This window comes from Cryptotermes secundus, unplaced genomic scaffold (assembly GCF_002891405.2).
Source record: "Cryptotermes secundus unplaced genomic scaffold, Csec_1.0 scaffold49, whole genome shotgun sequence".
NCBI lineage: Eukaryota > Metazoa > Arthropoda > Insecta > Blattodea > Kalotermitidae > Cryptotermes > Cryptotermes secundus.
Genome location: NW_019744106.1, coordinates 2,043,225 through 2,064,460, shown reverse-complemented (window position 1 = coordinate 2,064,460; position 21,236 = coordinate 2,043,225). Strand labels below are relative to the sequence as shown.

The following is a 21,236-nucleotide window of genomic DNA, read 5'->3' as shown; positions in this document are numbered from 1 at the left end:
AACCGCTGTTTATATATTCATGAGATTTGAAATTGTCAAGTTTGCCATAATTTTTTTTTACATTCACAAAGAGAATCAATACCAAGTAATTTGAAAGCGGCCTCCGTAGTCTAGAGGTAACGTTCCCACCTCATGACTCGTAGTACGCGGGTTCAAATACCCGGCGGAGGTCGTCGAATTTTTAAGGGCGGAAAAATTCAGGGAACAAGTCCTCCGGGAGGGACTTTAAGCCGTGGGTTCCGTGTCGTAGCTTTACGGCACGTAAGAGAACCTCATATCTCCAAAGGAGGTCACTGAGCCAAAATTGCGGACGTTTGCCGCCCAACAGCAGTCACTAATACCTCCGGTAGATGGGGGAAGCATTATAGATACTTCTCAGCCAGTAGAGCCGGTCTCGCTGGCTGGGCGGGACTGATTAAGCACCAATACCGGTAGGATATAGAGGCTGGTAGAAATCATAGAGGGAAGCACAATGGACCACTACAGGTCTAAGTGCATGGGGAAACCCACCCTCTCTAATAACTAACTAACTAAGTAATTTGAAAGAAGTCCTAAGTGCGTTTAGGCATACATATCTAGTGAAATTCACAAATAACCAGCTGCATCACTATCGGAAAAAGTATATAGGCACATACTTTAAATACAAGGTTGAAATATGATCTTTGTGCCCAATACACTATTCCTAGAAGGTCGACGGGACCATCACAGAAGCCGCGCGGTCTAAGACATGAACTGTCTTCCCCAGCACAAACACTGGGATCGTGGGCTCGAATCCCACTTGAGTCATGTATGTCTGTGTGCATTTATTCTGTGTTTGTGCTGTTGTGTGTGCAGGTAGCGGCCTTGCGACTTCCTGATTCCCCGTCCAATGAGTTCTACTGACTGCGTAAAAGATTAAGAAATTGAAAAAGCTGCAAGGACCAACAGAGGACAATAGAGCAAGAGATAAGAGTGAAGAAGGCGTACGGTCAAAAAGGGTGAGAACGTGCCAGAATTTTTACACTAAGCGTTCATACACTTACTTACTCAAAAGAATATATAGATCTCGTATAATATAATTTATTATGAAAAGTTTTGTACCATTAATTTCCCATGCTTCCTCTAGCATCCAATTCTAGTCCTACCTGTTATTCAATGATGTATCAAGGCTGATATTTAACGCCATCTCCCATGAATAGAACAGACAAACAGTCAATTATAGGTATTCTCCTTCATATAGTACACCACACTTCATACATCCACGTCAGAATACTATCAATACTCGCAGAACGGACATGATACACAGAAACAAAAGACAGCTTGCTCCTATGTAACCTGCGTTGATGCATTGTGTTAATGCTCACAGTTCAATTCTGTAATAGCCTTAAATTCCGTAAATATAATGATAAAACACATGCTTACGAAACTTGTTTTACTTAGAAAATGATTATTTTAATACAGAAGTAATTATAATAATTAAGTGAACGTTTATAAAGTTTTGTGTAATGTAAAAAACGAGCGATGATATTAATTCAGATTTCTTTAAAAATACCTGAGAAGGAAAACAATCACGAAACACTGAACTTAATTTTAATCGACAATAAACAACGGACATAAGCATATTTTCTGACATTTAAGTAATAAAGTATTAAAAGCAGAATATAGCTGTAATCCTGAGCGCGTTATCTCGTTTACAGCATTGAAATTGTTGAAGATATAGAAATAAAAAGCAGCACTAATTCTGACTCCGTTAGCCACTTCGGCCCTTATAATTTCGGAAAGATACAACCATACGATGCACTAAAAAAATGTTCCATGTTATATGTAAAGACAAAAATATGAAATTCCGAATAATACAAGTCTCCTGTAATGAACAGCCATTACCAAATAACGAACTACCAAACAAAATAATTCATGGAGCAGAGTGCTTTTCGAGAACCAAACAACCACCGAGATTTTTCAGAAATTCGAAATACTTTACAGATTACTGTAGTGGGGAGTCACTGGCTTATTATACGGGTTTTCGATTTGATGGCAGTATTTATTGACACCTTATGCACACAACTCGGGACTACAGGCAAATTCAGCGCTATCGTTATTTCCACACTTTACAGGTCACTCTTACACACACAAGTGTCTTCAGTCTATTACACTTTCCACCAGTCGTTTCCTCGCAACGGATTTATCACAGTCTCACTGTAACTTCAAATCATACATGAAGTCTTCTTTGCACAGTCTAATTCCTTTCTTGCCATCTCTTCTCGGTTATTCTGCCAAATACCAACTTAGGAGACTCTCTCAATTCTCATTCTCTACTTCAGCTGCCAACTATCTCATTACCCTCTCTTCTCTATAATCTTCGCAGAACTCAGCTGTCGACTGACTCCCTCAATTCTGTTTCTCAGCCGCCTGAGGTTCTCGTTACATGGCCTTGGGGCGGCCCCCACAGAAAACACTTATTCTTCTGCTGTTGCGTGTTGATTCGCTGCTGCAAAGATGTGTTTACTACACCACTGCTTAGCAACGCACGCGGCGCGGACCACAGAAAACTCCGCTCATCTATTGTTGCGCGTGTTTGTTTCCGCGGAAATGCATTTACCGAGACGTTGCCTAACAATGAACCATTCTGGCTTTCAGGCGTCATGTAACGATATGAATATTTATTAGCTTGTATTATTGTCCACGACTGTACTATATCCGGATTCAGTGCATATTTTCGAATTTCATTTATCTTTTATATATACTGTAATATTAACCTCCCATACACGCTTGTACATGCTAAATATTTTCTTTCGAGTTTTTGTCTAAACTTATGCATTTACATCTCACCTTCCCACTCGTGAAATATGACCCATCTATTTCATCTTCCTTGTCAAATGTTTATATTATATACGATTCTACAGAAAGCCATTTCTTATTCTGAAACAATTAATTAACTCATAATGGAATTACTGACATGAAAGAGTGGATCTTAGAGGTTTATAGACTGGGACTTCAGTTCCCAGTTCAGTTTGCCGTGAAACCTATAACATGAACCACTAATATTATAATACAATGTAATCAATTTACATTACGAATAATTATTAATAATATGGCCGGTCACGGTAACCGAGCGGTCTAAGGCATGCACTGTCTTCGCTCGCTCGGAAGCCGGGATCGTGGATTCGAATCCCACGCAGGGCATGGATGTTTGTGTGCGTTTTTCTGTGTTTGTGTACAGGTAGAGGCCTTGCGAGGAGCTGATCACCCGCCCAAGGAGTCCTACCGTATGTCTAAGATCTAGTAAACCGAAGTGAAATGGAGAGTTTCATGGAGGTAGGCCTAGGCCCAAATGAGGGCTGTAGCGCCAATGAAAAAAAATAATAATATAAATAATATTGCAAAAAATATTTTCACTACCTCATTCATTAAAAAGAGTTTCTTGTAGTCGGCTATACAAATTGCATTAGAAATACAATCTGATATAGAAGAAACAATTCTGCAATTCGTAACAATGAAAATGATACTAACATTCCAGCCAAGATAGAAAGAAAAATTATGTAGGTACAGTTGCGATAAGTTTATAAGATGGGGGAGAGATGAACTATTTTCCCAGTGGTGTCTTGAGCTTTATCTAAGACTGACAGCTCCCTGCACAACAAGAGATGTCTCAGGTGACGCAGGGGAGGAAAGATAAGCGAGAAGTTGAGAAAACAAATGCAGCTTAGAGGTATGCTGAAATGGTATAATACTGGGAGGGAGTAAGATGTATATGAAAGGATACTAATGCTAGATGTGGAAAGAATTATGTATCATATTTTGAATATTATGCAAAACTACGTAAAAAGAGAAAGGTGGGCTGGGGTTCGTTCCTGAACATGAAACAAAGTTCAATGTCAAATTCAAAACAATATATTATGATAAGGCTATTTTTCCAGGCCAGCATCTGGTTAGAAATCTGAAAATTAACTACCTCTTTCCAAGGCCTTATTCACACACTGTTCATAACAATTTTCCCATTTAGCCTGATGCCAGATAAGTTCTGCTACTGAAACCTTGCCAAATAAAGAAAACAGAAGTAGTAAGGTAACCCATGAGCTAACATTTGAAATAAATAAGCATGAAGCTCAATTTCTCTCCGGCAGAAAATCGAGTTACTCTTAAGAGAATGTAATATTTTGTACGCCCTGTAGTGCCGCCGATTGGTAGTCGAAATAGCTTATTTACTGCTGAACATTGGCAGTACAGCTGTAACAGGTGCTTGTAATTTTTATTTATTTAAATTGTAATTTTTTAAATTAAATTTTTACAGGTTCTTTCAAAGAATAGGCCTACACCAATGGATTACATAACAATATTTCTTGTAATTCATTTTACCTACTGAACACTTACCGTGTTTCCAATTATCTTAAGGCGCGTCCTTTTGTCGATCCTACTTGAATACTCACCGTCCTGAAACAAAGGAAGGATGAACTTCAGAATCAGCTGACTGCTAATTACGGTTGCCTGAGTTACAGGTTATGTAATGATGCCGTATATACAATAGATATAATTCTAGATTAGAGCGAATTGCAATGATAGAAGAATGAGATAGGCTCGCTTCAAAGTATTTTTGCATGTAGACCCGTTCTTAGGCAACGACCACGAAATAACCAGCTATACAACAGTTGCTAGGAAGCGGCCCGCAAACAGTAACAGAAGAACTGTGTTTTCTGCGCTGTCTATGCCGAGGTGTTCTAAGCAGGACAAGTCTTGAATTTAGTCGATAACATGTGTGGAGGCGGAACCGAATACCTCCACCGTCACCCTGCGAGTCGTAGGAGGTGACGAAAAGGAAGTCTCAAATCTTAGAGAGCAAAATATGGTCGTGAGTCCCAAGGGACTTAGACACGAGAAAGACTGCGCTGGCAAGAACCAGCAGAATATACAAAAGACAGACCCGTCCTCTCGTCAGAGAGGGAGCCCCACAATTACAAGACCGCAACTGTCAGTCAGAAATAAATATCTGGTCATAAGACCCGGATTGGGCTTGATTCCAAGACTAATTGACCGTAATTCCCAATGTGACTTGATAACGAGTTAGTTGTTGGGTCAGTTGTCAGCAGTTCAACTCAGTGAAGTGACGTAAAGTAACTGATTAACGAATGAGAGAGTTCAATTGAAAGTGACCCTGTGAAGAGGATATTTGGAGGTTGGTGCGATATAACCATATACCTGAGACCCAGTTGGTTGTCAGTTGACAAGAATTCTGCACGGGCGACTGTGACAAGAGAACCTGAACGCGCGAAGCTGAAGAATCTCCCTTGGTAGAATCCGTTGCCAGGAAACGGCTAGTGGAGACAATACCATACTTCGAATACTAGTCTGGGTTTGTCAGTGATCTGGTGCAGTTCTGAGTGATATACCTGTATACAAATGATCAATAAATACAACTTCCAGTCCATACCCCGTCTATATTCACGCATATGTCGCTACAGTATAATTCATCATACTGCCGAGGCCTTTTATTCTCAGTTATAATAAGTCAATCTACGCGAAAATAAATGATTATTTTTTTTCCAGTGAGGATTAAAATTAAGGAAATATAGAAATCCCTCTCTTTATTGAATCTAGATTGTGCTGAAATGAGATTCTATTTATTCTTAATTCCTTATGATAATGTGACGTTGATGTACAGGCATATAATACACAATTTGCATGTAATTAAACATATTTTAGTACGTACATAAATGCGAACTGTGGGGCCTTTTTTTTTAATTCACTTAGTGGGGGGTGGAGTCCAACTGGGTCCACTCGGCACGGTGGCCACTGATTGGCCTATTGTAGTCTGCCCCGGGTGATTATGATGGAGAATTTGGTGGAATGAAGATTGGCAGGGGAAACCGAAGTACTTGGAGAAAACCCGTCACAGCGCCACTTTGTCCACCACAAATCCCACTTGACCATACCCGGGAACGAACCCGGGCCGCCGTGGTGGGAAGCCAGCGACTAACCGCTTGAGCTATGGCGTGGCCTGAACTGTGGGGCCTTCATATTGATTATTTCACTTCTGGCCAATTTCAATTAGCATCAATTAACACTTAACATTTGCATGTGAATTTGCTTCGTGTTTATTACAACACAAGTGTTCATGGAAGTTTCAGTAATATCTGACTAAAACACGACACCCAAAAATCGAAGAGTATTACTTCTGTTTCCTTAATTAGCTACACGTCTTCTCTTTGAAGCAATCTGAAGATTATGTATGTTAACATGAAATGTGTAATCCCTTCTGCAGAAAGCGTCTGCTAAGCGTAAATTTTACATTAAAATTGTGCATGAAGGACAAGCTCAAAATTTGTGTCACCCTTCATAAGCAGTCTCTCTTCGGGGCTACAGACTTTCATTATTATTACACGTATTCCAACTTATAGCCACCATCAATCTTCATTTGATGCAATAAACTTGCTTGCTAGACATTTTATGATACAGAATCCATCCCTACTATGCACTGGTCCTCGAGCTTCCTTTCAAAAGTGCTATAAGATAAATTTTTTATGTCTAGTACGAAATCGGTAACGACATTAAGGATAATGAATGAACCCTGGACCACCTTAATTGTATTAAGTTGTTTAATGTTCATATATATCGACAAGACACCCACCGGAGCTCTAAGAAACACATAGTTTCCAAAACATTACGTCAAGGTATAAATTTAAAAAAGGAAGGTACATTTGTCCCTGTGCTCAATTAAGCACTATGCTATGAAGACATATGGGGTAATGGAGGTATAGCTCCATCTTTCTTCATATCAGCACTAGATGGAGGTGAATGATCAACTTCACGGTCTGGCCTCTTTACCCCTCGAGAATTTGCCACCGGTAACCATTTGATTGGAAGGTGGGTGGGCCCCAGAGCCGACCTAGTCCCTGTGGAGAAGAGAAAAATCTTTCCCCTGTAGGGAATCGAAACCCGGCAGTCCAGCCTGTAACTCGTCTCTATACCGACTGAGCTATCCCTGGTCTCAAGTCAAGGTACACAAAAAATAAGTATACTCGTTGTTTTGTATGGTTCTAAAACGTGATCTCTGACTTTGAGGAGAAAATTTTATGCGTTTAAAAACAGAAGTAGGTAACTGAATCCCTTGCCTCCACGTTATGGCCAACTTTTGTGTTATGGTTGGAGAAATGCTCTGGATATAGAAATTAGTTGAGAGTACTAAGTATGGCTAATACAGGCTAGTGAAGAGCCGACAGAAATGGTCCTCCATTTGAGTTATTCGATGGGGTTTCAACACCGCGTCGCAGAAACGAATACATTACAGAATCAGTTTTGACCACTGACGAACTATTATGGATGCGATAAGGAATCGTCATATTGCTCAAAACGCGGGAATATCACATCCATCTTCTCAAAATGGAGTCTTCTCCAAGAAGTTTGTTAAAAACCAACAGCTCAGGAAAAAACTTGTACCTACAGAGTGTGAGTTTAAAACAAATATATTGATAATATGGATAAAGAGAGGACTTCAAATTTAATGCTGGATATAATTTACATAAGTAGTCAAATGAATCTCATAGTAACAGAGGAGAGAAAGCTCGTCTAGTGGAAGAAATCCTAAAGAAAATCCAGGCGAAACAAGACCCTAGGTTTGCAGAAGAAATGAGAAGCCTGACGTACAGATTTCGCAACAGAAAACCCTTATGTCAGGTGTTTTGCTACGTACTAACACCCATTGACATAAAAACAATACTACCGAGAGTTACGAGAAGTCATGAAGTACGAGGGAGAGTCAGCAAAGAGGACACAAATGGTTACAAAGAGTAAAACATGTGATATTCGACCCTGGTAAAAAACGTTTATTTCTCGACATATCCTCCACCAACTCTGATACTTTTGTCCCATCGCTTTACCAGTGGCACGAAACTCGCAGCGTAGAAATCTTTAGATTCTTGTCCTCAGTCACATCCGCATCCCCGTTCCAATCTCTTCGCCATCAGCAACACATTTGCCACCAGGTGGAACCGCTTTATGCGACCAACACTTCCTCTCATCAACAGGAAACATTTCTTTCTGAATATCCTCTGCACTGAGTCCTTTCGCTCACAAAAAGCGCACAACAGGAAGCTGCTCTTCGGTAATATACTCCTCCAGCACGGTTGCCATTTTGACTACTGAAACCAGCCTCTGAATAGGCCCATGCGCGTCTGCTACCTAGACTGTCATGAAGGTGTACTGTGCTACCATCTATTGTTACACATAGAAAATCAATTACAGCTGCTTTACTTCCATTTGTGACCTATTTATTGACTCTTCCTTGTGGTAATGTTTTCATAATAATTATTAAAACATAAATTAATCAGGTAGATTTGAGGTTCTCACAACGGTGGTTATGAAGAATTCTGCCTTCTGGGATATAAAACCTTGTAGTCCTCTGTAAGACAACCGACGATAGTAGCAGAGCTTGCTACCTGCTTTATGCTACTTTCTTCCTTTATTATTATTCGACCCTGAAGATGGATGCGAGATGGTCCTCCGAAATCACGGCTGACTTTCAGCGGATTACATGGCGCTATATCCAAGATGATGGAACTCTTAAAAAATGATTCATTTTCTGGGGAAAGCATCGAAAGCAGAAACTTCGGATGAGAAGACGAAAGAGGAAATTTAACCCTGAAGCAAATAACTTCTATGTAAAATAAGACACTCGCGTTCTTTAAGATTCTGGCAACTTCTCACCAACTCTCGTTTTTGATTAACGACTCTAAACTCAACACTGTTACTCCGTTTATTCGCAAGTTTACAACACGCCAACGAACCAGCAGAAGAAAAAGTCTTCTCAAGTTAAAAATAAACTCTGTTACTTCGCACTCCATGATATAGAAACCTAAATCTGTCTTTTGAAGGCCACGAAGAATGTAACATGACGAATTTAGATTAAACGTAGAAGACAGGAAAAGTTCCCATGACCTCATTCAGAACTTCCTGTATTCTGTTTGTAGCATTGTATAAAATGTAATGTTGTCCTTGTGCTTAGCTAATATAGCACTACGCCATGAAGAGGTACGGGGGACGGGATGTATAAATCTCCGTTTTCCTTGGCCTCGGCACTAGTGGTGAGTGTTCAGCTTTACTCCCTGGCCCTTTTATCCCCATGGAAGGAGCCACTGTACCCATTGGGTAAGAGGCTGTGTAGGCCCGTAATACCAGTCAGCACTACGTGAAGAGAAAATTCTTGCTCCCATCGGCACTCGAACTCTGACTCCTCAGTCATCCAGCTGATAGCAATTCGTTCTACCCAAACACTTCCTATTGTTGGCGTACCAGTCATGAAATATTATTACCTACTATTTAATAGTTCAATATGTGTAGCTATTTCAAATTCAGGTTCTGTGGAATTGTAGTTTTCTGAAGAGCACAAATAGGGAGATGAAATAAAAATAGTTTCTTTCACTTATTCTCTTCTTTTCTCTGTCTCCTCCTCCCTCTCACGGGTCTTTACATTTCATTTCACGTTCCTTTCTCCTCTTCCTCTCTCCGGCCTAAATTTTCCTTCTCATTCTGCCTGATTCGCAGACATGTGTGTCTGAAACGATTAGTCTTGGTAACTAAATAAAGAACCGGACTTATAGTTTGGCGAAGTAAAAAGGAAACGCAAATTCGTACAGAATCTCGGTGAGAACACTCTGAGAGCGACAACTTAGAAAGCCTAAGAGCTTGGTGAACCGTATCAAACCTGACCCTAGAGAAAGAGTTTCTGGGGGCGTGGCATTGATTAAAGTGGCACAGTGTGGGGTCACATGGTCGACTTTCTTCCCAACACTGCAGAATTTTCGAACTTTGTTTCCTTTTTATTTATTTAGTGACAATTTTAGCTGAATACACTGTGTGTTTTTGAATGGTGGAACGACTATAAATGATGACACAGAAAAGATGTTGAAGGAAGCCTCGTGGCATAGTTTTAAGGTATTATCCTGAACGGTAAATCTGCTAAAGTTAACTCGCGTTTGAATGAAAAATTACAACAATAGAACATACAGTGGGGATTTCTCGTTAAGTATGCTGCTGTAAATTAAGGTAGTCACATATTCTTCACTGCATGCTTCAAAATGAACTTTAATAAAAGTCTTCTTGTTTTACGGCTATAAAATGCGTTTAATCTCTGTGGCCGCAAAACATGTTTCTAAATTTCAAATGCTGCCACAGGGGGTGTTTACTTGAGAACCACTGGCCCAGACTAAATTTCCATGCTGACGTACGTTGTTTCTTTTTATGAAGCCATAAATAGTTAACAGCATTCAGTGGATGACGCAATACTTTTTTCGGCTGTTCTTCTGGAACATGATATAAGTCTAGAGCAGATGAGCCCGTGATTTTAAAAGAGATACGTCACACGTAGCATAAATTAATAACATTGACTGGAGGCAACTGAACATGCATGCTGGTGAGACTGAGGGAGTATATTAGCATGAGACTGCAAGAGACACAAAGAGACATGCACCAAGTGCCGTCTGTCGGCTGCAGATCACACATGGTATAGCAGAATGTGGCACACGAACAAACTTCGTGGTACAACGTTCATGTCAGAGTTAATAAAGTATACTTGCAAATACTACCCTCCTCACTGGACCCATCTAACTTCTGACATGAGGAGAGCTTATATTGCTTGTTCGTTTTCCTTCGGATTCTAGACTTTCAAGGCAGAGTATCTTTATACGTAAATAGATACAAAAAATGCCAGCTCTTTTTTTATGAGTGCGAAACACGTTCTATTAATTTCAGGGAAGAGAATAATAATTGTAGATGTTTTACAAGTAGGTATTCAAGACAGTGGTACCTTAAGATAAATGACTGTAATTGGGCAATTTAGAAAACTACATGACAATGAATTTAGTGATTTATAGAGAAAAACTTGTAATGTTATGGCATTATATGTAGGATACTACAATAGCAAGATGGTGTCGATAAACAATAAATATGGAATTCTGACCGGGAATTCTTTTTGGAAAACGGTCCTCGTAAGATGGAGAAGGAAAAGGTAAAAATAGTTATATAGATACTCAAACGATCATCTAAAACTTTAAAAAGATTGGCTTCTAACAAGAAACATGTATTTTACTGATAATGTCACATGGTTTGAATGGTGTGTGATGAATGAAAGGGTAATACTAGGTTTAAGATGGATCTTTAAACGAACAGGAAGTTAGAATGTGGAGCAGACTGAAGCGGTTCAGAATAAGAGAGAGAGAGAATGGCTCTTTTGATCACAGGAATGAAACTTCCGTCTCCGTAAAAGACCGGGGACACTGAAGGGCTCTGTAACTGTCAGTATTTCGGTAATGCTTCTTCCCCGGAGCTAAATAATGTCACTTACTGTAGCTATACGTGAAAAGAGGAATCGCCTGGTAGCTATGTATCATCTTCGTAGCAATGGAAATGTTAATACACGGAACAATTGAATTCAGAGCTTCACTTGAATATACTTATAACCTAGGAAACCTTTCCTTACACTACCGCATTCCATAATGCCCCAGAATATAGCGATTATACCGCCATGACTCCGTCACTAGGCTCGTCTGAAGAAACAGGATTCTCTACGAGAAGGTAACACTGACACTAAGGCTTAAGGACCGGCTCTTGTGCCTTACATCAGTGAGACAGCTCTTCCGATATCACCATGAAACCTCACAGCCCGCAGTTCAACTCTTCTTGAGGAAATGGTCAACGTCTAAGTGGTTAAAAAGTTCCCCCGATTTTCTGAACCCTCAAGGTTCGTCTTATACCAAAGGTTTCACCACTGGATTTCAAACTAAGACAGCTGAATCCATTGCACTATACTTCCTCATAATATATTGTGACGCGTTACCTTACGTCCATCACCGCGACAACCGCTACAATCGGAACGGACACTTCCACGGCAACGAATACGTGGAATTTGTGGAGTTCCCGCAATAGCAAATCGTAGCACGAACTGTCGTTGAGTAACAACGGATGAGACGAAACACGATACAATTGTTATCTATAAGGAGCGTTCCAGAAGCAACGGACTGCCGAACACGCGAGATCGAACCTTGACGAGGGGTGTCCTCTATTGAGTCCGCATAACCACTAGATAAGCAGAGCTTACGACACGTATTAGAGAAGGACAGTAAAATATGGTCGCAAGACCCATGGGACTTGGACCCAAGAAAGACTGTACTGGCAAGGGCCAGCAGCATATAGAAAAGACAGACCCGTCCTCTCGTCAGAGAGGGCGCCCCACAGAAGCAAGACCGTAACTGTCAAAAGGTATTAATTAATATCTGGTCATCTCACTGACTGACGTCAGTCGCAATGTGACTTTGACTTTGACTTGTATTAGAGAACTGAGTATTGAGTACTGAGACAGAAGCCAAGTGATACCACAACTGATAACAATTGTAAAGCGTGTGAGGGTAGAAGTGAAGTCCAATAAAGATTCGCTAAATCCTAGACCCACGTGAAGTTATTTGTCGCGTGACATACCCAAAACGTGACAATATTATTCTTTCCTCTATATTCCGATCTTTCATGAAAACCCGTACCTGAATAATACACCTGTAAAATTATTTATATGTTTAGTAAAGCGAATTCAGGCTCGACACCATGTAGTCTTGTATGTGGATACCGATATACAGGCTGCCGTCATCTTCAGGACTTAAATTTGTAGATGATAGCTGCATTAGATCTTGTTTTCTTTACATCAAACCTGTTTGGGCCCTGAACCAGATTGTGCCGTACAGTAAGACTTCTGCGTTCCCGTTACTTGCTATCTATTATAAGGAGATGATGGGTCCGACATGCAGATCAGCGCAAACTGTGCTGCACGTAAGCGAAGGGGTGCGATTGTACACAGTTCTCGTTATATTGTAAACGGTCGTCCTCAGCCTCTCTGCCACACTGTGAACATGGCATTGCGATGTTCCGCAAAGTGCTGCTTCATTTGTGGGACGCTGGCTCCGTGGTTTAGTGGCTTCTGGGTCTGGGGTGGCTGCTGCTCTTCCTGTAGCGTACGTCCTGCCCGAGGCAGTGCTGTTGCCACTGGAAACCTGTTATCCGGAAAGTTGTTTCTGAGACGCCACTGCTTCTTCGCACAACTGCGCCCTCTGCAGCTGCTGTGATGAAGCCCTCTCCGGGAATTTTCATTGACAATGGCTATCAACGCACCACAAACATCTTGTGGCTGCTTGCAGTGTTGCAGCTGTTCCGACACGATGGTAACTCTCTAACACTGCATCCGGTCAGTTTGTGTCCTGTTCGCTTCGACTTAGCTGAAGATATTGAAAAGGGTGGTAAGACTGGAGTTTGTCTGTTACTTCTGACAGCCTGTCAGAGTCTTTAAGCGGAAGGTAACGGGGCAGTTCTGACGGGTGTGGTGCTTGCTGTCTATCGATAGTTTCTGTAGAGGAAAGTGATCATTCCTCATCTTCACTTACGGTACTCAGAGAACCTAAAAACGATATTTTCTCGCCAATTTTATTATTTTAATTTCCTTATTCAAGAATAAACCGCGGGAACCCTGACAGAAGCCATGCATCTCCTATTTTCCAATGTTCCAGTTATCTGTATGAAAACAATATTCTCTAGCTGGAAAGAGCAGTTCTTTCTCACTACGCCATTTGCCACCTGAGAGGAGAAATTTGTGTGATCCTTAAAAGAGCTATGTGCTACTTATCTTTCCCACTGACCCTGATCTGACTTCTCTTCCTTACACCTACCTGGAGTATCATGACCATCTTCCTTGGAATCTGCACAGCAAATGCGCAGCTTGACAGAGAGACAGCGTGCTTCTCCGTCTACAAGACTACTACCCAGCACACGGGAACCTGCATAGGAAATGCGCAGCTTGACACAGAGACAGCGTGCTTCCCTATCTACAAGACTACTACCCAGCACACCGGAACCTGCACAGCAAATGCGCAGCTTGACACAGAGACAGCGTGCTTCCCCATCTACAAGACTACTACCCAGCACACCGGAAACTGCATATAAGTGTGCATCCCTTCCACTACTCTTGTTGCGCTTAAGTTTTAGACTGATGAGACTAGTCTGGTAGGAATATATAGAATACTCATTTCAGAGATGTGTAATTAAACTTTCATGTTTCCCCTGTGAATGTTGACCTCATTTCAAATGTTCTTATTGCGTCATTTTGGAACAGTCGGCAATATTGGATAGAAAAATAAAGCAAAGCGACAAGCCAGTCTTCAGTGGCACGATTTCCGATACGGAGCTCTATGAAGATTGACCTAATAACCATAAAGTCGTTAGAGAACAGATATATCACTAACTGCAAATGAGGACATCAGTAAGTTCAAAGGGCGATGAAATAAAACAGAATTTTTTGCCGCTCCTCCTGTTCGTATAAACATGATAACAGAAAATATGATGACATTAAATACATTATAACACAATGCATTACATTAAGTAAATGGACGGAGGAAGATAAATGCTCATATTAAATGTAATTTAGCAAACCTTTTACCCTTCCCCTAGCTGCCGCTTATGTTAACTTCATTCCATTATTAACATTATACAAGAACTGTTAATCCTATTGTATTTACAAACAAACTGAAACTATGAATACCAGATAATCCCCTTCGACTCACCGCATTTCCTAAATTGAATAATCTTCAATAATCACATATAAATTACGCTCCCATTCGCACTTTTGTCCGTCATTAAAAAAAACAAATGGGTGCTGATTTTAATATCGTTTTCTTGGTGTAATTACTCGTATAAGTTGGGATATCCCTGCTATTAAAGGTATCTGCCTATGAGGTGCTCGAAATTGTTTCTATTTTCATAAGGGGCACGAATTTTTCTTTTCGCTCTCAGGTACACATTTGCCCTGAGAATCATGCAGTACACTCGTACCTTGCACCTACTCACTTGGGTGTTTTAGAAAAAAGTAACGTCAAAGATTGGACCAATTGAAATTTACTTCCATCTGGATAAATTCATAGATAATGGGGTTATTTTCAGTCAGCGGTAACAAGTTATTTCTCAGTCGTAATTTACATCAGATGCTGACGAAACTGGCTGGATAATAGGGAATTTTCGATGATGACTCAAACGCGGAGATTTGTATGTACACGAAGAAATGCACGTAGACAGTCGTAAGCTACATTTATCGGATTTGCTATGGAGGATTGACCAATACCATGCACAGTTATCAGGGAGGTCGATACAAAGGCTGAGACTCAAACTGGGTACACCTCGAATAGAAGCCAGAACTTTGACGCTTGAACTGACTCCCAATGTGAACAAGTATGGATGGGAATGCAAAGGCATCTTCACACATAGTTGCACAGAAATGTTTGTTAATTAAACATTACGCATTTGGTTACAAATCTATAGACTGAGGTTGTTTGTAAATACAGTTTGTGTAATGACGTGGGTTGAACTATTGGTCCAGTACAAGGTATTGAATATATCCGTTCCATAACACGGGGGTGTGCCCTGAGCAGCCGACATACTGTTAGCTTCTGAAGAAGTCTTATGTTCCATGGAGCTATAAATACAGCAACGTTAACAATCGAGGAGGCTGGCAAAGGCAGAAAAGCTAGAAATGGACGTTGGATACAGAATGACGGATCGTAAATCTATTGAAAACTTTAAGAAGGAATACAAGTGGCATATATTAATAAATAATTCAATAAATGCAGAAATGACGTAACCATTCTCTTGCGCTCCATCTAATGATCTCTAAATTTGCAATTCGCAGATATTAACCTCTAACATTCTCTTATGAAAAGCAAGAGACTCAATATTTCAATCAAAAATTATAAATGAATCTTAAATGTGTCTTTCCACTTTTGACATAATAAACATACCAGTGCTGAAATCCTGAGTGTTACTAATAAAACAAAAATAGCTTCTCTCCCTTAACCTTAACCATTCCTTTCTTTAAACTATTAAGAAAATAATTTTGTGGAATCACCTATCATGATTTAGAAAAAAGGATATCAGAAATACAACCAGTAACCTATTGAACGAGGAAATAGGCCCATGCATGTAGGCCTACAATAGTAGATGCGAAGAAGATTCGTTTAATTATTATCGAGAATAACAGGGCTTGGCAATTTCCGGATTTGACTGAACAATATTTTTCACTTTAAAATATAAGTAAAGTTATGAAATGTACACATACAATAAATATCATTTTAAATTACTTCTACAACCATAAGGCTTGCAGAAAAAGTTACTTGGATGTATTGATTCAATATTCTCAATAACATCTGTTCCAAACATTATTTTCGATCTGAAAATAATGTATAGGCTTGCGCTTGAAGTTTACGAACGTTCAGAACCTCAGTAAATATTTAATGGAGTGACAAATGATTCGAACAAAGTTGCAGAGGTAGGTGAATTATACCTTCCATGTCCGAAACACTATTTTCTTAAGTCAAGAGACTTTAGAGGTAATTAAAAATCATTATAATATGCGTATGTTTCTTAATATTCTGTATATTTAACATTAATTCTTCCGAGCACAACCGAAGATTGTTGAATAATTAACAACGGTTTATCCAACACAGTTGATGGTTACCGAAGTATCCTATTCTTGACAATGATTAAGGTAAGCTCCCTTGTATATTGCCCGCCTCTGTGGTCTAGTGGTCAGAGTTCCTGACCACTAGACCACAGATCTCTAAATAAATGAGTCGTCTGACTCCCAAGATTTCGTTTCTAAAGTGTTTGCAGTGTAAAACGCGGAAAGACATATTTAAAATATTCCTGTTTGCCAGTGATGTTGCTCCAGACCCTTAATTTCTTGCTATTCCTAAGAGTATCAAACATAGGCACGCGTCACCTGAAACAGAGATAGAAAGAACATGCAAGAAATGTTAGCACATAGTGTTAAAATTTTGGAGAACTCGTACTTTTACAGCAATAACGATCTAAGTGACCCTCTGCCTTCGAAGAGAATTTTCTGTACCACGGAGATCATTAGTGAGTTAAACAGTAACCTAAACGGCTTTTCCCGAATCCTATGAAATCTGGTACTAAACTATCCTGCATTAAATCAATGTTACGGGCAGAAATGTTACTGTTCTTTTAGTAGCCATAGATGTTTGTATATTCCAAAGTATACTAACTTATAACTTTTGTTTGCAGACCTTTAATAAAAGCTAAAGACATAAACCCTCTGTTACGAATAAGCTGAACTGAACACGCACTGCCAATTTTACGAGAAGTGAGCAACATAAACGAGAACACACAATGGTCAAAAGATCGCTAGAAACCATACATATCTTTCCTCGGTCTGTAGTGCTCTATATACTTCACGAAGAAACGGAGCCTTGCCTCGATTGATTGATGTCCACGAATTCAATCCTGAGAGAGCTCCTAGCGAGAGAAAGGACATGTCAAGTGGAGGGATAGCGGGAGCACCAACTAACTCGAGACGGAGCAGTCAACAATGAAAATCAATCAGCTGTTACTAGGGTTACACAGAATTTACCAACACCGATAAAAGTAACAGATGAAAAACAGAAGAAAAAAAAATTCACACTTGTGTTCTTCGCAATTTGTCATACCTCATTATTCCTGATATTCAGTTATTACTCACTAGTGAACGCACCCATTTCTCATCTCTCGTTTTCTTAGTTAAATTGAACGGAAATTATGAAACTACCTTCCTGTTATTACACTCTTAAGTGTGTTTATGTGAATGTATATGTATACATATTTCCCCCTTGCTGACTAACAAAAGATGTTGCTAGAAAACACACACAGAGATATATATATAATTTTGCAAACACTTTCCAAGGCGTAGGTGGGTGGACAATATTAATATGGATCTTAGAAAGATAGGATGGAATAGTAATGATTGGATTGATATGGCTCAGGACAAGGACCAGTGGAGGGCTCTTATGAACACTGTAATGAACTTTCGGGTTCCATAAAATGCTGAGAAATTCTTGAGTAGCTGCAGAATTTGCGGCTTCTCCAGAAGGGCTCAGCTCCATCAGTAAGTAAGTAAGTTCATTTATTATCCCCACTCCATACGGCTTAAAATATAAATAGGAAGACTTCCCTCCATAAAATCTAGATATAGATCATATTTCTTCGGTTTGATTGTTACATGTGTGTTCCAGGAAGAAAGCATAAGAGAACGAACGCCTGCGTCACTGTACCCAGGGATCTGTATAGAAAAACCTCAGTCCTTTTAATCCGTTTAATTAACTCTCGTTCGATATCACAGCTCGTGTCCTCGATTCCTCTAGAAATTGTGGAGTCTGGAAGCAGAGCAGTACATGATAACCATCGGGTTATCTCCACGCGCAAATGAAGTACTATCTTCTAGGCACATCTCATGGAATTTCCAAGAACTGTACAAGGACCTCACGGAAATGAGCACTGGACAGTTCATTTTCTGGGAAGATCCTCACGAATTTCCATCTCTGACGACAGATGATAATTTACTTGGAAATCTTCGTATTTACGTTTAAAAGTGACGATATTTTCTCCTTACAGTCAATATATTTTTCTCAAGAGGAGTTTTTAAACTTCCTGTAACCGTGGAAATCTGCGATAAAATGCAGTAACACAAAACATAAAACTGAATTCAGTCCAGAAGCTTTTGTCTTCTCGTCTGCTCTCTAAAACATAACAATTAGAATATACAAAACTTCAATTTTGTCTGTGGTTCTGTATGACTGTTAAACTTTGTCTCTGACATTAAGGAACATAGACTGAGGGTCTTTGAGAACAGGGTGCTGAGGAGAATATTTGGACCGAAGAGAAATGAAGTGACAGGAGGTTGGAGAAAACTGCATAATGAGGAGCTTCATAACATGTACTCGTCTCCAAGTATAATTAGAATGATCAAGTCACGGAAGATCAGATAGACAGGGCATGTAGCAAGAATGGGGGAGAAGAGCAATGCATAAAGGATATTGGTGGGAAAGCCAGAAAGAAAGAGACCACTGGGAAGACCAAGACGTAGGTGGGTAGACAATAGTAAAATGGATCTTAGAGAGACAGAATGGGATGATATGGACTGTAACGATCTGGCTCAGGATAGGGACCACTGGAGGGCTCTTGTGAACTTTCAGGTTCCATAAAATGCTGGGGAGTTTTTGAGTCGCTGAATAATTGGCGGCTTCTCAAGAAGGACTCAACCCCATGAGTGAGTGAGTGGACACAAAACACACTGCGACCAAGGAGTACTAACGACTCCAATAGACGTAACTTTCAAATGGAGATAGCCTTCATTTTATTTAGGTCTATTCCGTATATCTTCGATGCCTGGAATGGGTTCATATTTATCTACTCCATTCTTAATACGAGAATTCCATCTTCTTGGATATCACACAGTGTAGGCCGAAGAAAGTCAATCGACGTTTCTAGTGACATCACCATCTCCATCTTCAGGGTCAAATTCTTTCATGGTGGTTGCTTCTTTAGCATATTGTTTGGCTCTAAATATGAAGATGTAAATTTTTAGTCACTTCAAATCCAAATAATTCAGCTTGGACTTATTTTCTGTTTGCCTGAAACGTCTCGTTTTAAATCAGCGACACACTGTGAGAAGTACACGCTCAATGGTAATGACATTAACATCGCTAAGACCGATAAACAATCAGCACCGTAGCGTGGTGTTGACTCAAGAGTCCAAACTGCGTACACATTAATGCTATCCCTGTAACAAGCTGTGGAGGCCCATAGGGTTGTGAAACATCGAGGTCCCCATATTTTCTATACAGTCCACTCAAATGTGGTGGTGAGGTTGTCAGACTCATGCGCGACCGCCCTTTACCCCCAGGAAGATTCCTGGTACACATTTCTGTTAGAGGATGTGTCGATCCCAGGGCCATAGCGCAGCTGGAAGTATTAGGTAAAATGAAAATTCCAACGACCTTATTGCGAATTGAAGCCCCTACCTTTCAGTCTGTAGTATTCTTCCTCAACAAACTACGCTACTGCGTTCCCCAAACTGCATAAACATTACGGCGAAAAGTCGAAATTTGTTCGAGGCAGAGTTACTGGACCTATATTGATGCAATTTTAAATTGTAATAAAATGCGTTACATGCATTCCAATGGCGCTCATCCAAAGATCGATAGAAAGACATGCATCATTGGGTGAGTACCAAGCGACTGGCTTAAAATTCTAATAAAGTAATAACATAGAGCTGACTATATTTATATGCAAACAGAGGCTTTATGAAAGAGTGTACCCACCATTAGACAGCATTTTTCTCACGGAACTATTCTCGGGGTGCGGGGGGGGGGGAGCCGGGATAGCGCAGTCGGTATAGAGACCTGCTACGGCCTGGAGACTAAGGGGTTCTAGTTCGAGTCGCAGTAGGGCAAGAATTTTCTTTTCTCCACGTCGTCCAGACCGTCTCTGGGGCCCACGCAGGCTCCTATCCAATGGATACCTGGGGAATTTTCCTTGGAGGTAAAGCGGCAGGGGTGTGAAGCTGACCATTCACCTCCAACTAGTGCCGAGGTCAAGAAAATATGGATTTATCCATCCACTCTCCCATACGTCTTCATGGAGTAATGCTTAATCAGTTAAGCACAGGGACAACTTTGTCTTTTACTCTTCTGGGGACCGCAGCGGTTCACGAACATAATTTTAGAAACACTGACATGTGTTGTCCCTGAACTCATAGGACGGAACACAATTCCGGATATGCAAGAACGTCATGTAACAGATGAAACTATTCTTTCCGATACAAATTTATTTTTTCAAAGTTAATCACGCTGTAGTTACGACTGTGGTATGCACAATAAATTACTCTCCCTTGTCTATTATCAAATATTAACCAAAATATTTAAATTCCGTAATCTCAATAAAGAAAATGATATGTGAACGTTTCAACATTTGCATGGCGAGCATTTGTGTAATAATAATTCAAAGCGAGAATTTTACTTTACGTGACCTTGAAACCGACGGTCGAATTATGTGAAGTGAATCTACTCAGTGAATTACGACATGAATTCCACGTGAAGATCTATATTCATTACAGTCACAACATCATCACATAGCCCAGTGTTCTTCAAGCTTAAAAATGGCCATATCTAAGTTTAGGTACAATAATTTTGTCATGGTTTCACTCTAGAACAATTCATTGTACGCGACCTTATTCATAAACAGCAAACATTTTCTGTAGTCACATTCATGAACTGCATATTATTCGCTAAAACATTCAATAACAATAGTTCCTTGACCAATCTACGAAAAAAGTGCTGTGATCATTCATAAAGAAACTAGCAGTAACAGTAAGAACTACTCTTCAATTTTCCTTTGATACGACACGGACC

At 40.1% G+C, this 21,236-nt stretch overlaps 1 protein-coding gene across 6 annotated transcripts in view; it reads right to left on the bottom strand.

The window, feature by feature from the left end:
* The window catches only part of LOC111874353 (5-hydroxytryptamine receptor), a 644,097-nt gene that overhangs the window by 434,363 nt on the left and 188,498 nt on the right, over nucleotides 1-21,236 (bottom strand). For 5 of the 6 annotated variants that reach the window (XM_033755419.1, XM_023869793.2, XM_033755421.1 and 2 more), the window contains one exon: nucleotides 4,407-4,410. The exons of the other annotated variant lie outside the window; for it this stretch is intronic. The gene's annotated coding sequence lies outside the window, so the exon portion shown is untranslated. The remainder of the gene's footprint in view (nucleotides 1-4,406; nucleotides 4,411-21,236) is intronic. 6 annotated transcript variants of the gene reach the window in all.